This window comes from Vombatus ursinus, unplaced genomic scaffold (genome assembly GCF_900497805.2).
Source record: "Vombatus ursinus unplaced genomic scaffold, bare-nosed wombat genome assembly UNPS02010320.1, whole genome shotgun sequence".
Classification (NCBI taxonomy): Eukaryota; Metazoa; Chordata; class Mammalia; order Diprotodontia; family Vombatidae; genus Vombatus; species Vombatus ursinus.
Genome location: NW_020950098.1, coordinates 6,492,488 through 6,512,571, shown reverse-complemented (window position 1 = coordinate 6,512,571; position 20,084 = coordinate 6,492,488). Strand labels below are relative to the sequence as shown.

At 38.7% G+C, this 20,084-nt stretch overlaps 1 pseudogene; it reads right to left on the bottom strand.

The window, feature by feature from the left end:
* Positions 1-3,725: 3,725 nt before the first annotated feature.
* Positions 3,726-14,233, bottom strand: LOC114037352 (annotated as a pseudogene).
* Positions 14,234-20,084: the final 5,851 nt, after the last annotated feature.

The following is a 20,084-nucleotide window of genomic DNA, read 5'->3' as shown; positions in this document are numbered from 1 at the left end:
GTAAACCATCTCAATGATGGGCTATACCAGGTTGAGGGTACTGATGGGCCACAAACCCATTGGTGAGTTAGTGGGGTGTCTACTACAAGCACATAAAAACTTCCCACAGTGGAATGGGCAGATGAGAACAAACTGAAGCCAGTGCTATGGAACGCTTAGAGCTTTGTCAGACATTGAAGATACCAAGGTAATCCACTGCATCCTGGGGCATCACCAGTCTTGCCATTGGACTTTGATGACTCTGGAAGAAAGAGTGAGGCTGATGACTTTGTGCAGCCTTTCCTCACTTAAATCCAATTCACCCACGAGTCAAGACATCACCCTGTGATGTCATTGGTCCTCTTCTAAAATGAAGAACAATGACAAATAGAAGCAGAAAATAGTAGTTGAGTAGTTCTACATTCTCTCTGTTACTCTTACTAATCCAAGCAGTGATCCTATCCTTTCTTGGATCTTCCTCTTAATCCAATATAGCTAATAAATATCTTTATGTTGTCCTTGGCATTTATCACAAGTTCTAGATTATTCTGGGATTTCATCTTCATGATATCATCTGCATTCATTCTTAGTTACCTGCTCTTGCTTTTGTCTCTTGTTCATGTCTTCTAAAAACATTAGTTGTTCTACTTGTTCCTTATGCACCCATCCTAATCTCTTTAGATGATCCCATTTTCTTCCTCACTGGAATAATATGTGTTTGTTTCATCAGAATCTAAACTCTTGAGTTATGTTCTTTGTAGAAAATCAGGACATGGGATCCTGCATGTATTTTATCTGAACTCTTTGAAATATAGGGTACAAATCAGACTACGCCCACCTTTCATCTACACTTATCATAAAGGAGCGCTAAGATGGAGTGGTCACTTCCCATTGCTTCTGCCATTTTGGCTAAGAAGACAACCACGTCATCCTTATTGGTCAGAATCAAGTCCAGAATAACATTTCCACTCATTGCTTCTCCTACTTCCTGCAAGGTGAAATTATCACGATTTCTGATAATCCTTTAGAAAATAGCTGAGAAGGCAAGTCCATGCCCAAATTAATATGTGTGCTATACACATATTTGACAAGTATTTTTCTTCTTAAAAATTTCTCCTGATTCCTCTAAAAAAGTCAACATGTATTTCCTTCTATTGAGATAGTATGAGAACTACTTAAAATTGGATGAAAAGATGCACGTGAGAAATCTTATCGGAAAGTTCACCCAAATATAAACAACATTCCTATGAAGATATCTTTGGGGATTCACATTGCATGACACTCTGAAAGGAATAACAAATAGTTCTTTATCTCTCATGGGGAAATTCCAGTAGAGTTCAGGAAGGACTAAGTATTATTAACTCCATTGTGTAGTATTTGGGGCACATGTACAAATATTAGTATTATTTGCTAATGTGGCAATCACATGCGATTTTCTCTTGTATTTGTCAAGCCTGACAGACACTCATCAACTTGAATTTCCACATCAGTTACAAGTATAGAAATGTTACCACACAAATTTGAAGGCAATGCTTTTAGCGAATATTTTTATGGCATTTTTAGAAACTTAAACACTAATGGGCTCTTGAAACATATTTTCCCCCAAATGGTTAAATATAATTATGATGATATTTACAAAAATACTGAATATGATGTGGAGATTCTAGAAATCACTCTAGTGAAAACCTATTCATTTTCCTTTGTTTGGAAGGCATTGAAGGGCAGATCACACGGTGGAGATAGTGAGGGTCTTGGAATCAGGAAGATGAGGGTTTAAATCTCACCTTGGGCACTTACTAACAGTATAACCATGAAGAGGTTATTTAATGTCCCTGAGCCTCAAGCAACTTTCTGAGACTATAAATTATAGATGATTTGCAATCTGTACTGAGAAAGGATGTCCCTACACCTGTGAAATCATGGATCTTTGATGTATTAGAAGGCATGTACCTATGGGACATCTTGCTTTTCTATCCTACCAATACCTTAATCTAAACATATCCAAAGCTTCCAACAAAGTCCTACAATAAAGTCCTGCTTTATCATGTTCTGGAGGGGACTTTGGATTGTCCAAGTCTATGCAGCAGCTAGGTGGCACAGTAGATAGAGTGCCAGGGCTGGAGTCAGGAAGACTCATATTCCTGAATTCAAAATTGGCTTCAGACACTTACCAGCTAAGTGACGCTGGACAAATCACTTAACCCTATTTGCCTCAGATTCCTCATCTATAAAATGAGCTAGAAAAGGAAATAGCAAACTACTCTAGTATCTTTGCCAAGAAAACCCCAAATTGGGTCATAAAGAGTCAAACACAACTGAAACAACCAAACAGCAACAACAAAATATGCTTTTAGATGGACCTACCAGCAAAGATTGTGTGTCTATCATCTGAGGACCAGCTTAGCTAAGTTCAGAGAATCTCATCACCAGTGAGGTTGTATATTGTATATATATACACACTTATGTAATGTATACACACATGTGTTTACATACACCTACATATACATATACCTATACATATGCACATATGTACATATACACACATGTGTGTACGTATATCAATCAAATGTGTTAGCCAAAGATTATCACTGAAATGTAGAAAGGTTAAAATTAGCATCAGTAGAGGAAATACCCATACTGTTGAAATCCCACATCTTTGAAGTACTGGTAAATTTCAATGGAGGAGCTGGAGAGATGTGGGCTTAACAATGGTAGAGTTTAGAGGATTTGGAACATGTTAAATACTTGGAATACTCATTAGTGACTTGATAAAGCTTTGAGAGTGGTCTCTTGGTTTATAAAGTTACCTTGCATCTACACTGTAAATCAGTTAGTCAACAAATATTTATTAAGCATTTTTTATGTCCGTGGTAGTATGCCAAGAGCTAAAGATAACAAGAAATAGGAAAATGTGGTTTTGCCCTCAAGGAGCTCACATTCTAACTGGGAGAAAACATGCAAACAGCTATGCACCAACAAAATTTATACAGTGTAAATAGAAAGTGTCCTCAGAAGGAATACACTAGCAGTCAGGTCAGAATGAAGAGGAGGGAGTCCAGAAAAGACTACCTTCCCACCAAAAAGGTGGGCCAGAAGATAGGATTTGAGCTGAGTCTTGGAGAAAGGCAGTAAAGCCAGGACTCTGTGTATCTTGTATCTATCTATCTATCTATCTATCTATCTATCTATCTATCTGTCTGTCTGTCTGTCTGTCTGTCTGTCTGTCTGTCTGTCTGTCTATCTATCTGTTGTTTTCTCCTAGAATGTAAGTTCCTTGAGGGCAGGGACTGTTTTTGTTTTTGTTATTATTATTTGTATCCTTATTAGCACTTAGCTTAATGTCTGCCACATATTAAGTGCTTAATAAATGTGGGTTGACTGATCAATTCATTGGAATGCCTGAGACATCTGTGCTGGTTTCTCTGCTATTTTAACCCTTTTTTTTTTAAATCAGTGATTTGGATAAAGACATAGATGAAATGTTTGTTTTTTTGTAGATGACATGAAGGCATGTTGACATGAGAGAATCAGGATCCAAAAAGATTTTATACTGGCTAGAACAAATGATCTGATCAGATAGTGAAATTTAGGAGAAATAAATATTAAGTTCTATAATTGGATTCAAAAATCAACTTTACAAATATAAGATGGAAAAAAAGGGGTAGATTATTTTTGATGTAAAAAAAGATCTGGGCTGGGTGCAGTGACACCCACACCATGCTATTGGAGAGGCTGAGGCAGATGTATCACTTGAGCTTGGGAGTCCTGAGGTGAAGTAGGACTAAAGCCAACTGGGTATTGTCAAGTCCAGCATCAATATGGTGTTCCCCTAGGAGTGTGGGGTCACCAGACTGCCTAAGGAGGGGCAACCTGATTCAGGTTGGAAATGGAGCAGATCAAAGCTCAGGTACCAATCAGTAGTGGGATCACACCTGTGAGTGGCCATTAAGCTTCCAGCCTGAGCAAAGGAAAACTCAGAAGAAACAGAAAGAAAGGATTGTATGTGATATTTGTATTGAAGTATTTAAAGGCTTGCTATATGATAGAAGGATTAACTTTGTTCTGTTTGGTCTCACAGCATAGAACTAAAAGCAAAGGGTAGAAATCCCAGAGGCAAATTTCAGGTTTAATATAAGGGAAAAAAAGTCTTGACAGAGTTATCTAAAAGTAAAATGAGTTACCTTAGGTAGGAGTGAGTTTCCCATCACTAGAGATCTTTAAGCAAAGGCTGAATGGTCAATTGCTGAGTGCCGAGGTTATTCTTGTCCAGCTATAAAATAGATGTTCTGCTGTTCTCTGAGTTTATTTCCAATGCTGCTATTCTGGGATTCTGTATTTCTACATAACTAAAACAGTGCTTCTCTTTTTAAAAAAAAATTCTAATCAGGAATATTAGGAAAAAACCCCACTAAGTTCTTATGGAAAACAGGTGTCCTCGGTACCCTTGACAAATCCTTTAATGCTACAAGAAAACACAGAAAATTTTTATTTCTTACATTGTGGCACATAACATAAGATTGGTTACAATGAGGCTCAGAACAATCAATAATCAGTACTTTGTAGATACGCCCTAGTGGACAAGGGTATTATTTTGGGACTTTAGAGAAGGTTTCTACTATACAATCTTTCAGGAATAGCCTTTGTTAACCTCAAGGACCCTCTATATGATGGCCAGGAAGCCATGGAAAGAAGATTGGGCGTTAGCTTTTCTTCTCAACTATGGGCACACATTACTTCCAGTTAGGATCATTGGATTATGGGTTTAGAGCTAGAAGAGGTATTAAAAATCATAACTTTCTTTTTTTTTTTTTTTTGGTGAGGCAATTGGGGTTAAGTGACTTGCCCAGGATCACACAGCTGGTAAGTGTCAAGTGTCTGGTCTGAGGCCGGATTTGAACTCAGGTCCTCCTGACTCCAGGCCCAGTGCACTATCTACTGAGCACCTAGCTGCCCCACCTTCTTTCTTTAGAGATGAAGACACTGAGGTTTATTGAAATTACTTGGGGAGGAGAGCCAAGATGTAGGAGTAAAAGAAGTGACTTGCTTGAGGTCTCCCCCAAACCCCTCCAAAGACCTGTAAAAACAGCTCTAAAAAATTCTAGAGCAGCTGAACCCACAAAAAGACAGAGTGAAACAAATTTCCAGCCCAAGACAACCTGGATGGTTGATGGGAAAGGTCTGTTGCACCAGGTTAGGAGAGGATCTCAGTAGAGCAAGGGCCATGCAGGCAAAGACCAGGCCTCAGCAAACCTGGAGCAGGCCTCTGGGAGCTGAATCACTAGCAGCTGTAGTGGTTTCCAGCCTTCTCAGCCCACAAACACCAAAGACAACTTAGAAGGTCAGTAGGAAAGGTTTGTAGGAGCTCTGTGAGAGAGAAGCCTGGTCCCAGCCCTAGCCCTGGTACAGTCTCTGGTGGTGGCTGCTTCTGGAACTCTCAGCCCACAGACAGAAGGGGGATTGAGTGGTTGAACAAAGTGGGATTGCAGGGATCTCTTTGCTGGTGTGGAGGCAGGATTCCATTGCTTTGACCATGCTTGGATCTGGGTTGCTGTCCTGGGTGGTGGTCCTGGGGCAAGGAGGAGTGCTGGCGTGGTGGAGCTTGTGGCGGTGCTGGAAAGGGAATCCTTCTAACAGTTCCAAGACAGAAAAGAGTGCTTGTGGTCACTCACAGACCAGAGCCCAGGCCAGGAAAGGAGTAAACACCTCTCCTTTGATCATACCACCTTGGAAGAATGGAAAATTTACAAGTCCCTAGAAATATCTCTGAAAACAGCTGCACAAAATCCCTGAAGCTTGGGACAGTACACCTCCACATGGGAAACAGACTCCTACCTTAAGAAAGAGTTTAAAACTCAAGTAATTGACTGGGAACATGAGCAAACAGCACAAAAAAACTCGGGCCATAGAATCTTACTTTGGCGACAAAGAAGATTAAAACATACAACCAGAAGAAAACAACAAAGTCAAAGTTCCTACATCCAAAGCCTCCAAGAAAAATATGAATTGGTCTCACTCCATGGAAAAGCTCAAAAAGGATTTTGAGAAGCAAGTAAGAGAATTAGAGGAAAAACTGGGAAGAGAAATGAAAGTGATGGAAGAAAATCATGAAAAACCAGTCAACAGCTTGCTAAAGAAGACCCAAAAAATACTGAAAAAAATAATACTTTAAAAAATAGACTAACCAAAATGGCAAAAGAAGTCCAAAAAGCCAATGAGGAGAAGAATGCCTTAAAAAGCAGAATTGGTCAAATGGAAAAGGAAGTCCAAAAGCTCACCGAAGAAAATACTTCCTTCAAAATTAGGCTAGAGCAAATGGAAGCTAATGACTTCATGAGAAATCAAGAAATTATTAAAAAAACACAAAAGAATGAAAAAATAGAAAACAATGTGAAATATCTTATTGGAAAAACAACTGACCTGGAAAAAAGATCCAGGAGAGAGAATTTAAAAATTAATTGACTATCTGAAAGCCATGATCAAAAAAAGAGCCTAGACATCATCTTTCAAGAAATTATCAAGGAAAACTGCCCTGATATTCTAAACAAAGGGTAAAATAGAAGTTGAAAAAATCCACCAATCACCTCTTGAAAGAGATCCCCAAAGGAAAACTCCCAGGAATATTGTAGCCAAATTCCAGAGTTCCCAGGTCAAGGAGAAAATATTGCAAGCAGTCAGAAAGAAACATTTCAAGTATTGTGGAAACACAATCAGGATAACCCAAGATTTAGCAGCTTCTACATTAAGGGATCAGAGGTTTGGGATATGATATTCTGGAGGTCAAAGGAGGTAGGATTACAACCAAGAATCACCTACCCAGCAAAACTGAGTATAACCCTTCAGGGGAAAAAAATGGACATTCAGTGAAAGAGAGGACATTCAGGCATTCTTGATGAAAGCCCAGAACTGAATAGAAAATTTGAGTTTCAGATACAAGACTCAAGAGAAGCATGAAAAGATAATCAGGAAAGAGAAATCATAAGGGACTTATTAAAGTTGAACTGTTTACATTCCTACATGGAAAGATGATATTTGTAACTCACAAGACCTTTCTCAATATTAGGGTAATTGGAGAGAAATATCTATACATATATATGTAGAAATAGAGATAGAGATAGATATATAGATATATACACAGAGGGCACAGGGTGAGTTGAAGATGAAAAAATGATGTCTACAAAATAAAATTAAGGAGTGAGAGAGAATTATATTGGGAGAAGGAGAAACGGAGAGGTAGAATGGGGTAAATTATCTCATATAAAACAGACAAGAAAAAGCTTTCACAGTGGAGGGGAAGTAGGGGAAGGTGAGAAGGAATGAATGAATCTTACTCTCATCAGATTTGACTTAAGGAGGGAATAACATACACGTTCAATTGGGTATGGAAATCTATCTTACCCTTCAGGAAAATAGGGGGGAAGGGGATAAGGGGTGGGGATGATAGAAGGGAGGGCAGATTGGGGGAGAGGGTAATTAGAAGCAAACACTTTTGAGGAGGGACAGGGTCAAAGGAGAGAATAGAATAAACGGGGGCAGGATAGGATGGAGGGAAATATAGTTAGTCTTTTACAACATGACTATTATGGAAGTGTTTTGCATGACTACACATGTATAACCTCTATTGAGTTGCTTGCTTTCTCAATGAGGGTGAGTGGGGAGGGAGGAAGGGAGAGTTTTTGAATTCAAAATTTTAAAAACAAATGTTAAAAATTGTTTTGACATGCAACTGGGAAATAAGATATACAGGCAATGGGGTATAGAAATCTATCCTGCCCTACAGGAAAATAGAAAGAGAAGTGAATAAGAGAAGGGGGGTAATAGAAGGGAGGGCAGATTGGGAGAAGGGGTATTCAGAATGCACACTGTCTTGGGGGGGGAGAGTGTTGGGGAGAAAATTTGGAACTCAAAATCTTGTGAAAGTGAATGTTGAAAACTAAAAATAAATTAATTAATTAAAAAAAATGACTTGCCCAAGACCACACCTCCCCCATAAAAAACAGGAGTTCTTAGCTTTTTTTGTCATGGACTCCTTTGACAGCTTGGTGAAACCTATGGACCATGTCTCAGAATCATGTTTTAAATGCATAAAATACATAGGATCACAAAAGAAACCAAGTATATTGAAATACCATTATTACAATATTTTTTAAAGTTCACAAACACTGGGTTAAACATCCCTGTTTTGAATGTACAGTATCCCATACGCACTCCGCTTTGAGTTTTGAAATTTCCAAAAAGCTTGTTCTGATAAGAAAGACTTATGAAGATAATTGTAACTTAGATGCTAAGTTTTGTTACAGAAGATGAAAAGGGAGTAAAATTTTCTGAAGAACTTGATGAGTTTTTTTTACCTTGCAAGGGTGTCATAGGAAAATAAAAATATGGGCATAGGAAAGTGTGGTTTGGGATTAAGTAACAATCAAAGTCAAGTGGGAGACAGCTAGGTGGTGTAGTGAATATAGTGCTCGGCCCAGAGTTAAGAAGACTTATCTTCCTAAACTCAAATCTGGCCTCAGATACTTACTAGTTGTGTAAGCCTGGGTCTTTCTTGGCAAAGATAGTGGAGTAGCTTGCCATTTTTTTCTCCAGCTCATTTTGCAGATAAGGAAACTGAGGCAAATAGGGTTAAGTGACTTGCCCAGTCAAGAAGATCCTAGTTCAAATCCTGCCTTAGATGTTTATCATCACTTAGATGCTTATCATGTGTGACCCTGAGCAAGTTTCTGAGCCTCAATTTCTTCATTTTTAATAGTGATTGTAATAGCACATTACCTCAGAGAAAAAAAAATATCTACGTGCAAGAACAGAACTAAAAATAACCTAAGAAAGCATGCTGTGATCTCCTTTGAGAGCACTGCAGCTTGGGTAACCCTAATGCAATGTGGCAGTGTCCAGTTTCTTACTAGAGAAGTAATTTCTTGTCCTTCCATGGTCCTGTTAAACTTCCATGGAACAAAGACCTGTTAGAGAGCCATGTTTGTTTTTCAAATGTTCTAGGTGTCCTGAGGCCTTTATTGTGGATATACTTTTGTGAATCAAAGATAAATAGGAAGCTCAGTTGGCTTAGTCAGTTAAATTCAAGGACTAAATAGAGTTGACAAATATTTTCCTGAATATTTTTTGGGAACTATTCCAACTCTTTCCAGTTATCTCTAGTATCAGTTGTTTACTTTGATACCTGCTGTTACAGTTCAGGGTGGTCGCTAGTAAACATGAAAAATGATCCCTAGTGGTTCAGTTGCAGCTCAGACTGGAACAGAGCAAATTGGACTTTGGACCAGATGTTATTCTCCTGTGAATTTGTAATTGAATCACTGAAGCTTTTTGTTGGAATTCTTTGCTTGATGAAAAGATTATAAACTGAGTTCACTTAGAGGTGGAGGATCCTTTCACATGACTATCTCCTCATTAAATTTAGCAAATTCAACAAACATCTTTTGAGAATCTCCTAGGATTCCCTAATCCCTTTCCAGTCTGGGAGAATCTTGACTGGTGATACAGTCCACTTTCTGTAGGAGAAAGGCATTCTATAGGCAAATGGTTGCTTGGGCTATTTAGCTAATGAAATCTGACTGTTGTATTTCGTTGTTTGTTTCATTTATTCAAAAGTTTATTCTTTGATTTTTCATAGCTTTCTAGATCCACTTTTCTCTAAACAGTTAAGTTGACTCAACTACTAGGGGACTCATTGTGATGGAATCCTAATAAAGCTTGCCCCCAGTCCCAATATTCTAACTTCCTTATGGGCCCCACTGAACAGCAGTCATGTCCTGATTTAACAACACAATCTGGCTTTAACCACACCACAGAGCCCAGACTCAATATAGTTACCCCCCCCCCACCTAGCCACTGCCACCCCACCCCTCTACTCAATATCCTAACTTTTCATATATGTCTCACTTCTCACTAGAATGACAGGGGTGTCCATGAACCCATATTTCTCACAGAAACAGCAGGTACATCCATGTGATGGGATACCATCCACTGCCTCTAGTTAGCCACTGCCCCCAGACCCATTCCTCATATTTCCCACAGAAAGAGCAGGTATGTTCATGCACTCAACTACAGTCACATCCATTTAATCTCAGATAGGACCATATAAGTCAGCCAATCAGAGAACAACACCACCAAGATGTCCAAGCAGGATGTAGACCCCAAAACAGTAGAAAGGACTTTCCCTAAGTAGGCACCTGTGCAGTAATAGCAAAAGGTGTCCTTTAGATGAATTTATGACATAGAGAGGCTTATTATAATATTATCATCACACTTACATGCATACCTACCCCCCAAATGTGTTTTTCTGTATGCATTGTGGGTAATCACATACATACAAAGTTCTATTGAGGCTGGGACCCCTCCCCTATTACCTAATCCCTTAATAAACCCCTCCTGCTTTTTTAATATTCATAATTTCTGTTATGTAATTGCATCTTTACCCTATAAAAATCTATCTTGCTTTCACTAAAGTTGCTGGTTCCTCTTGGAACCTAGCCTACTTCATGAGAGGCATCAGTCTCAATAAATGCCTATACTTGGATTAGAGGTGGTCTGACTCTGAACTCTTTGAGACAGTTCCACCACATCTCATAAAACTGCAACAACTCTTCTGTTGATTCTGCTCTAACTTTCTAGGACTCCAGGTGTTCAGTGAGTCATATGACCAATTAGATAATACATGTAAAGTATATGGCAAACCTTAAAGCACTCCATAAATATGAATCCTCCTCATCTTCCTCCTCCTCCTCATCATGTCTTTTGGGGGCTTAGGAAAGCCTTGTGATTCCTGAGAATATCTTCTCATCGAGGTACCTTGTATCTTTCAGGTTTTCAGAGTCAGAGGCAGGACTAATATTTATAACTCAGTTCAATTAAAGAAATATTTATTAAGCAGCTGTTATGTGCACCCTATTGCATGCCGGAAAGATGGTAAACGACATAATAGCCAACACCACCACCCTCCTCTCAATGGAAACATATAACTGCTTCTAAATGACAGGTTGGTTAAAGATATATTCATCTGAACAGAAGTCTTTGGAATACGAGCAGTGTGAATAAAAACAATAATATCACAATTCAGCAGTACTCAAAGGCTTAGAGAACACTTTTCTGTGAAGGTGATTTCAATCTCCTTTAGGCTTTCGCTGGCGCTGTCCACATGTGAAAGGCCAGGAATGTGGCTAGAAGAAGCCATTCCTTACCCCCTGGACTTAGGTTCACACTCTCCCTCCTCATCTCAGCCTTCAGACTTTTCTAGCTTCCTTCCAATCCCAGCTAAAACCCCATCTTCTCTGGGCAGCCTTTTCCACCCCCCCTTAATTCTAGTGCCTTCTTTCTGTTGAGTATCTCTAATTTGTCTTATATCTATCTTGTTCATACATAGTAGTTTTCATGTCGTCTCCCTTATTATACTGTGAGCTCCTTGAGGACAAGGATTATCTTTTGCCTTTGTAGCCCCAATACTTAGCACGGTGCCTGGCACAGAGTTGGTGCTTAAAAAAATACTTATTTCTTCTTTGTATATCTTTATGAAAGAGTAGAAGAAACCTGAAGTTGCAAAAAAAACCAAAAAAAACAAAGGGACACTAAACCCTAGAACTGTCTGGTAGTTATTGTGTGACTAGCTCTCACATAATTAATGATCCTAATAGCCTAGCCTTTGGAGATTAAGAAACCAACAAACAAAACCAAGAGTTATACTGAGAAAGGAATTTATAATTTTCATATTAATTGATGTGATATGTATAATTAATATACCAATAATTTAGTTTTCTCAAGAGCTGACTCTCGGGCTTGGGAGTCAGAGCTCACAATGCCACTTAAACTGGTTAATTAAAACTCTGACGATGCTCACAATCACTGGACCTTAAGTGAAGTGAATCAAAGATTGTAGAACCTGTTCCCATCATAGAATTCTGGTTCTGTACTTTAGGGGAGGTGGTCACAACCCCCAAAGACTTGACTCCAGAATTGTTGTATTGTGGGATTTGTGGGTTTCTTGTGGGAAACCACTAAATGATTGTTTGTAATCCTCTTTCCCCAGTTGTGATTTAAATATATAACCTGTGCTTTTATTTCAGCTAAAAGAACATTCTTCACTCTGAAACTGATTAATTAAACTACTTGATTACTGGCACTGCTTTATGCAGCTTTGAGCGTTCTCAGGTTAGAGACTGGCTCAGTAAAAATTCTGTTAACGATAGAGAATGCTCACCATGAGCTATGAGCTCATGGAGACATCAAACCTAGAAACTGGGCAGCTGAGTTGGTACTGGGAGCAAAGAATCTCCTACTGGAGATGAAATGTCTTCTATCCAAGATTAGGGGGGAAAAAACAGAGAAAGATTTCTTTTTCTAGGGCTGTTGCTGGTACTATAGCTAAGGCAAGGACAGCAACTTTTCTGAAGTTATATATAAATTTCTGTTTTTTGAAAATAAAAAAGAGGCCCCTCTTCTCATGAGGGAAATAATATAATAGCCAAAGACATCAGGTAAAGCTAGAAGCTTGAAACCATACATTCAGTGGGGCCATACCTGGAAGCATCTGCCTAAGGTTATGTGAATGGTGGAGTGGTGCTAGGAGGACCAGTATCTGACAGAGCCTTTGTGTTCATCAGGTACCAGTGTGAAGCAGCATCAACTGGAACAGTGTAATGACATCACCAGAAGGCATTGGTGCCCCTATAGCATTGTGTGTATCTATATATGCCTCTTTACAGATGTGACCTGGCTGTACATATTCCCTAGATGTGTGCCCCTCCATGTATGTTTTCTATATGTATCCCCTCTTTTCGCTGAGGGTGTGTGTATTTGTAGAACAGTGCGCCCCAGACTCATGGGGGAACTTGTTTATGAGGAACTTATTTTCATTTCATTAATGTCTTTTTTTTGTTAATACTTTTTAAAAATCTGTACAATAAACCCTTCACGTTTTTCTGTCATGGAAGGTACACCATCTATACATACACTCACTAAAGTTACCAAATTCAGTCCAACTTCATGACATTTACCTTCAAAGTTGAAGATATCTATTCCCTGTATTCTGTTCAGAAGAGTGACCAAAGTGAGTAACTCTTTATAGCAAAAAAAAAAAATCTTGTTATTATCTGAATGAAGTAGAAAACCTGTGTCAAGTCAGTAGTATGAGATGATTCATCCAAAGTGATTGAACATATATTTTCCTTTCAAAGCATTGCACGAAGTTGTTCTGTTAATTTGAAGGCTAATTCATGCTGCCAATCAGTTATGGTTCTCCTTGAAAGAGGCAGTTGTTTGTACTTTGAAATGTTATTGGGGGAGGCGAAGGGGGAAGGGTGGTGGTCCAAGCATCCCACTATTTCAAAAATGCATTCTTTCACAATTTCTATGTCACTGAATGGTTCCACTCCACCCCCACCCCCGAGTATATAAGTTATTTTATAAGTTGCTTCAGTGGCATTATTTTCAGGTCTTATTGCTGCTTGAAATACTTGCCTTTGCTTTTCATCTTTTAATTTCTGCAATACAACCTTTTATGCCTCTCCCTCTAATTTAAAATATTTGTGGTCTTTATGAGTGTCATAATGCTGTTAAGTACTGAATTTTTTAAATGTTGATATTGCAGCCTCACAAAGCAAGCAAATCATCTTCTCTTTAGCAGAAACACAGTAATATTGCAATTCCCAATCCTCATTAAAAAAAAAATCTGTTTTCTTCCTTCAGCATTCTCTTGGTCTTCTTTGACATGATGGGTTTCTTCACTGGAGGTGTCTTTTCTTCAATTTCCTCACCTTCAAAGTCATCATCGTCATCATCACTGTGGAATCTTGCTACCAATTCCAGGAACAGATTGTTTGCCAGATGTATTTAAGAGTTTCGTATCATTTTCCTCTTCATCATCTGATTCTGCATCTTCTTCCAGTGCTACTAGGTGCTGGGCACTCACATGTACCGGCCCTGAACCACATTTCAACCGCAAAACTACTGGTGTTGTAATCTCAAAGCCACCTAGAAAAATTGTAGGCTAAACAGACATTTTCAAAGATGCCAGTGTTAATTTTATTGGATTGCCCTCATAGTTCAGTGCCTCTGCTTCAACAAAATACAATTCATCCTTTGCACCAGCCCCTAAACTCACAGTCCTCAATGACAACTGGTGCTTATTTTCATCATCTACCTTAAAATGATAATCTTTGTCAGCCTTTAGTTCACAACCAAACTAAATTCCGGGGAAATTCTGGGGCCGGAGGAGGCTCATATCCATTTCCATTGAGTGCTCCATTTGAGCAGCAATACTGAGGAGAACAGAGAAGTGTGGAGAGGACAGTGCCAGGTGGATGGACAGAACAGCTCTGACTCCCAAGGGACTCCCATTTCATTAATGTCTTAAAAAATGTCCTAAAAAAACTAAAAGGCCATCTTTGGGCCATGACCATGGCTGGGATGAATTCTCCAGGTCTGTCACTGAAAATGCTTATGCTCTGACATGCAAATTAAAGCAACTCTGAGGTACCACATCACACCTATCAGATTGGCTAACATGACAAAAAAGGAAAATGATAAATGTTTTAGAAGATATGGGAAAATTGGGACACTAATGCATTGTTGGTGGAGTTTGTGAACTGATCCAACCATACCAGAGAGCAATTTGGAACTATGCCCAAAGGGCTATAAAATTGCATACCCTTTGATCCAGCAATACCACTACTAGATCTGTATCCCAAAGAAATCGTGTAAAAAAAAAAAACCAGGAAAAAGACCCACATGGGCAAAAATATTTATAGCAGCTCTTATTGTGGTGGCAAAGAATTAGAAATTGAAGGGATACTCATCAACTGGGGAATGGCTGAGCAAGTTGTGGTATATGAATGTAACGGAATACTATTACTCCATATGAAATGATGATCAGGCAAGTTTCAGAAAAACCTGGAAAGACTTATGTGAATTGATGCTGAGTGAAATGAGAGAACATCATGTACAACGATAGCAACATTGTGTGATGACCAATGTTGACAGACCTAGCTCTTCTCAGCAATGCAATGATCTAAGACAATTCCAAAAGACTCATGATGGAAAGTGCTATCCACATCCAGAAAAAGAATTATGGAGTCTGAATGCAGATCAAAGCATACTATTTTGTTTGTTTGTTTGTTTGTTCTTTCTTTCTCGTGGTTTTTCCCTTTTGTTCTGATTCTTCTTTCACAACGTGACTAATGTGGAAATATGTTTAATATGATTGTACATGTATAGCCTATATCAGATTGCATACCATCTTGGGGAGAGGGAAGGAGAGAGAGGGGGAAAAATTTAGAACTCAAAATCTTACAAAAGTAAATTTTGAAAACTGAAAATAAATAAATAAAATAAAAATATATTCTTATGCTCTGTTATTTACTCCCTCATCTAAATCTCTCATAAGACTGAATCAGACCAAAGAGTGATGGGGATAGTAGGCTAACATACTATTTGCAAGTTCATTTGAACAATGGCATTTGGTGCATTACAGGTCACTGTTTCTTGTGTTCATAGTTCACTGAACTCACAAGAGCTTTGTATCCCATAACTAACTCCCCCTGTTCTGCATTTCAGTGAAAACTCAATACTATTTAATCCACTGAAGCTTAGCCTTCTAGGAGATTTAGTCCATAACAAACTTATATTTAACATTCTCTTTTTATGGCCCTGATCTTTGTTACATAAAGCTGCTAATGTGACCAATACCAGTGTGAGAAGTAGGGAAGCAACACGGTAATAGCAAGTCCATATTAATTTAAAGGAGAGAAGTCTAACAGAGAAAATGAGAATGAGAGCAAGTTGAAAATCTTCTGGAATAGGCTTTCCAAAAGACTGAGATAAGGCTGGATAAATTCAGTGAGAAGTCTGCAGAGAAATCCCTGAGGGATAATGCAGAGCTGAGATTTTTTTCAAAAAAAGAAAACAAAAACAGAATCATAGATTCTCAGAGCTGCAAGGCTTCTCATATGTCCTTTAGTCCAACACCCAACCAAGGCATAAATCCCCTCTATGGCTACTTGGTACAGTGGGAAAAAGCTCTGAATTTGAGGTCAAAGGGTCTGGCTTCCAATCCTATCTCTACTACACAATAGTCGTGCGTTGTTGGGCCAGTGTCCGGGCTTCACTTTCTTTATTTGTGAACACGAGTTTACATACACATGAGATCACATCTCTTAGGGATCCTGCTCTAAATGAGTGATTCTCTATTCAAGAACCACTTATTACACAAGCTACAGTGATAAGCTCTAGGGATACAAAGACAAAAAAATGAAATAGTTCCTACCTTCAAGAAGGTTCCAATCTATTGGAGGGAAAAAGCCATTAAGTAAACTCAAGGTAATTTTGGGAAGGAGAAAACACTAATAACTGGGAGGATGGAAAAGGGTTTCATAAAGGGGTGACCCTAACACTAAGCCTTGATGGAAAATAGGAAAGTTAAGAAGTAGAAGTAACAGGGAGTAACAGAAGATGCAACTGGGTATCTCATAGGCATCTCAACCTCAACTTGTGCCCAACAGCTTACATTATCTTTTCCCCCAAACTCACTACTAATCTGAATATCTTGTTTCTGTTGAGGGCCCCTCCATCCTTCTAGTCATCCAGGTTCACATCCTTGGAGTTATTGGTGACATCTCATTTTCCTTCACCTCACATTTCTAATCAATTGTCAATCCTTGTTGATTCTAGCTCCGTAACATCCCTCCCATGGGAGTTTGGAGGTGGGATGGGAAAATATGAACTTATTTATAGGCAGCAGAAAAATAGCTAAGGAATAAGGAAAATTTGAAAATTAGAGGAGAAGGGAGGAATGATCCAGGAACGATTCTCCTTTGAGAGATAGGAAGAGATGAGATTAAGGACAAATAGAGACGAGTTGGCTTTGATGAAAAGAAGAATCACATTTCCTTTAGAGATGGAAAAAAAGAGCAGGAGAGAACAAGGGATAAAGTGGAAGGTGTTTGACTATGGAGTAGAAAAGAAGGGAAAGTTCCTCACAGATTGACTTATTTTTCTCATTAAAAGTAAGGGGCAAGGTCCATGCCAGAGAGAAAAAGAACTCACAATTTTTTGAAACTCTCTATTCCATTTTTGAACAGTTAAATATCATTATTCTCATTATAACCCAGTCCATATAACTGATGTTTTTCTTGACCCATCCATATAATGAGGTTGTACAGAATACAAAAAGATAGCCTATAGATGACACCAATCTAGCAGCATTGCTGTCCATCTTCACAGACAATCTCATTAAAAGTAGATTAGAAGGGCTGTCAGATGGAAGAGGAATTAAATTTCTTTTGTTTGGCCTTAGAAGGCAGAACAAGAAACATTGCATGGAAGTTGCAAAGAGGTGAATTTAGATTCGATATCAGAGGGAAAAAATTCCTAACCATAGGAGTTGTCCAAAAGTCAAATGGACTCTCTTGGAAACTGGTGGTTACCTGTCACTGGATGGAGGTCTTCAAGGTGAAGCTGGATGAGAAGCTTTCAGATGTGTTACTGTGGGGATTCCTTTCAGGTATAGGTTGGACTAGATGGCCCCAGAGACCCTTCTACCTCTAAAATTCTGTGATTCCAGGAAATAGGCTTAACCAGAACTCTTCTAAAACCTTCAATTATCTTCCATTACCAATCAGATAAAAGCTTGCCATTTAAGGCTTTCTAAAATCTTGTCCTACCTATCTTTTTGTCCTTATTTCATCATATCCCCAGCACTTAGCACTGTGCCTGGTACGTAGTACTTAATAAATGCTTGTTAACTTGGCTTATTTCACATTATTCTCCTTCATGCATGGTATATTCTGGACATGCCGTACTACTTGGTGCCTCTGAATGACTCTGAATGACACTATTCCTTGAATTCATTCCATCTCCCACCAGTGAACCCTTCCTATGACTCCATGCCTGGAGCACATTCCCTTATCCTCTCTGACTGATGGACTCCTTCTTTCCTCTCCAGGCCCATCTAGCTCATATGTCACCTCTTCCAGGAAGTTTCCTCTGATCTTATCTGCTGAAAGTGTTCCTTCCCTTCTCAAATTTTCTTATGGAACTTTGTTGTATCTTTGTTTTGTCTTTGTCACGTTCAACCTCATCTCATGTTTACATCTATGTTTTGTTCTTTCTATTAACATCTAAACACCTTGATAAAAAAAAAACCTGGGTTGCTTTTATCTTTGCTTCCCTAGTACTTAAGGCAGTACCTAGCACATAATAAAACAGCCAAACATTTAAGTGGATCTGTTATCTCATAGATGTAAAGACTCCCTTAAATGAAGGATATTTCAATCTACCCATGCTTGCCTATCTTGTCCGATACTTGTCCATGTCCTTCTGTAAGTTTGTCATAGTGGGTCCACCCAACATGCAAGTAGATTTCCTTTTTTTTTTTCCTTGCCATTGTTAGAATACTAGTGGAGCGTATGGTCTTGTCATTAGTTTTTCTTCCCTCTCACCATGTAACTAACATCTTTTTCAATCATATTTCTTTAGATGACATCCTTTCCTCTGTTTCTTCTTTGTAGTTCTTTATCTGTTTGTTGTTTTTTTTTGGCCATTCCCACCATTGTTTAGAAGTCATCAAGTATCCAAGTGTATGCTGACTTTTGAAAGTCTTATCTAGTTGTTCACAGAATATTTATATCTCTTCATCTTTTATACCTGAAACTGGTGTATAATCTTCGATTATTTTCATGGTACCCTCCAAAAAAAATACTTATTGAGAGAACTGCTATACAAGATAAATAAATGTGAAATGGTATTTTTTTAATCTTTGTATGCATAATAAAACCAACTCTGTTACCATCATCATTTGACTCTCCATCCCATTAACTGCTAATTATTTCAGGCTTCTGGTTTCATTCAGCACTTCTTAAACTGTGGGTCATGGCCCCATATGAAGTGGAAAAAGTTTAAGAAGTGTTAGTAGAGCAAGTATGTTGAAAAGATTTGTTTTCTCTGGCAGCGTGTCCACTTAGTGGTCACTCAACAAAATCTCACGTTAAGGATGTCAACAACTAAGTTAAAGTTTATGGATGGTCAAAAACCTGGCTGATTCTTTGTATCCTTTTCACATTTGGCTGCCACTCTACTCCCATTGCTGCAGAAGGACAAGGGGGAGACAGTACAGGACTGAGGTCTACTTTGTGATTTTGTTTTATGGGTAGCCATGGCCAAAGAATTCATTATCAAGTAGCCAACCTATTGGTGATAAGCCACTTCATACTTAGTGAGGTTGGTCCTCAGGAAGCAGACTGAGTCTGCTTCCTGAGGACTATACTATCTACTTGGCACATAGAAGATGGTTAATAAATGTTTGTTGGGCCAAATGAAATTGGACGAAAGATTTCACTTGACCCTAATTTTGTAATACTCTTGACTATTGTCAATGTCCATGGAAACAGTGTGGAATAGTGAAAAGTTTTGGTGACTTGGGTTTGAATCTTGGCTCTTTCATTTACTACCTGTGTTTGCTGCTGTTCAGTTGTTTTTTCGGTCATGTCCAATTTGTGATCCTCTTTGGGATTTTCTTGGCAAAGATACAGGAATGGTTTGTCATTTCCTTCTCCAGCTCATTTTACAGATGGGGAAACTAAGGCAAACAAGGTTAAACAATTTCCCCAAGTTACACAGCCAGTAAGTTTCTGGGGCTGGATTTGAACTCAGGAAGATGAGTCTTCCTAACTCCAGCCAGCCCTCTATCCACTGAATCATCTAACTGCCCTACCTATGTGACCTTGGGCAAATCACCTCACCTATTTGGGCTTCAGTTTTCTCATTTATAAAATGATAAGGCTGGATTGGATTATCTCTGAGATTCCTTCCAGCTCTGAATCAGTGATCCTAATATCCTCAATTGTGGCATCAGGCTTCTGTAGAAGTTTTAAAAAGAAGAATTTTCTCTTTCCTTACTGAGGTGGCATAAATATTGCTCCCTTGTTGAAACCAGGTTGGAACCTTGTTGATTGATGGGACTCATTCATTCCTATTACCCTATTTCCAGTTAATTTCCACTCTTTAGGTTCATGCAAAGAACTCCTGGAGAGAGGACGATATGTTCATCTTTATTCCAGTTCATCTCAATTTATTGTCTTCCTTGGATTGAGAGTGAATTCCAA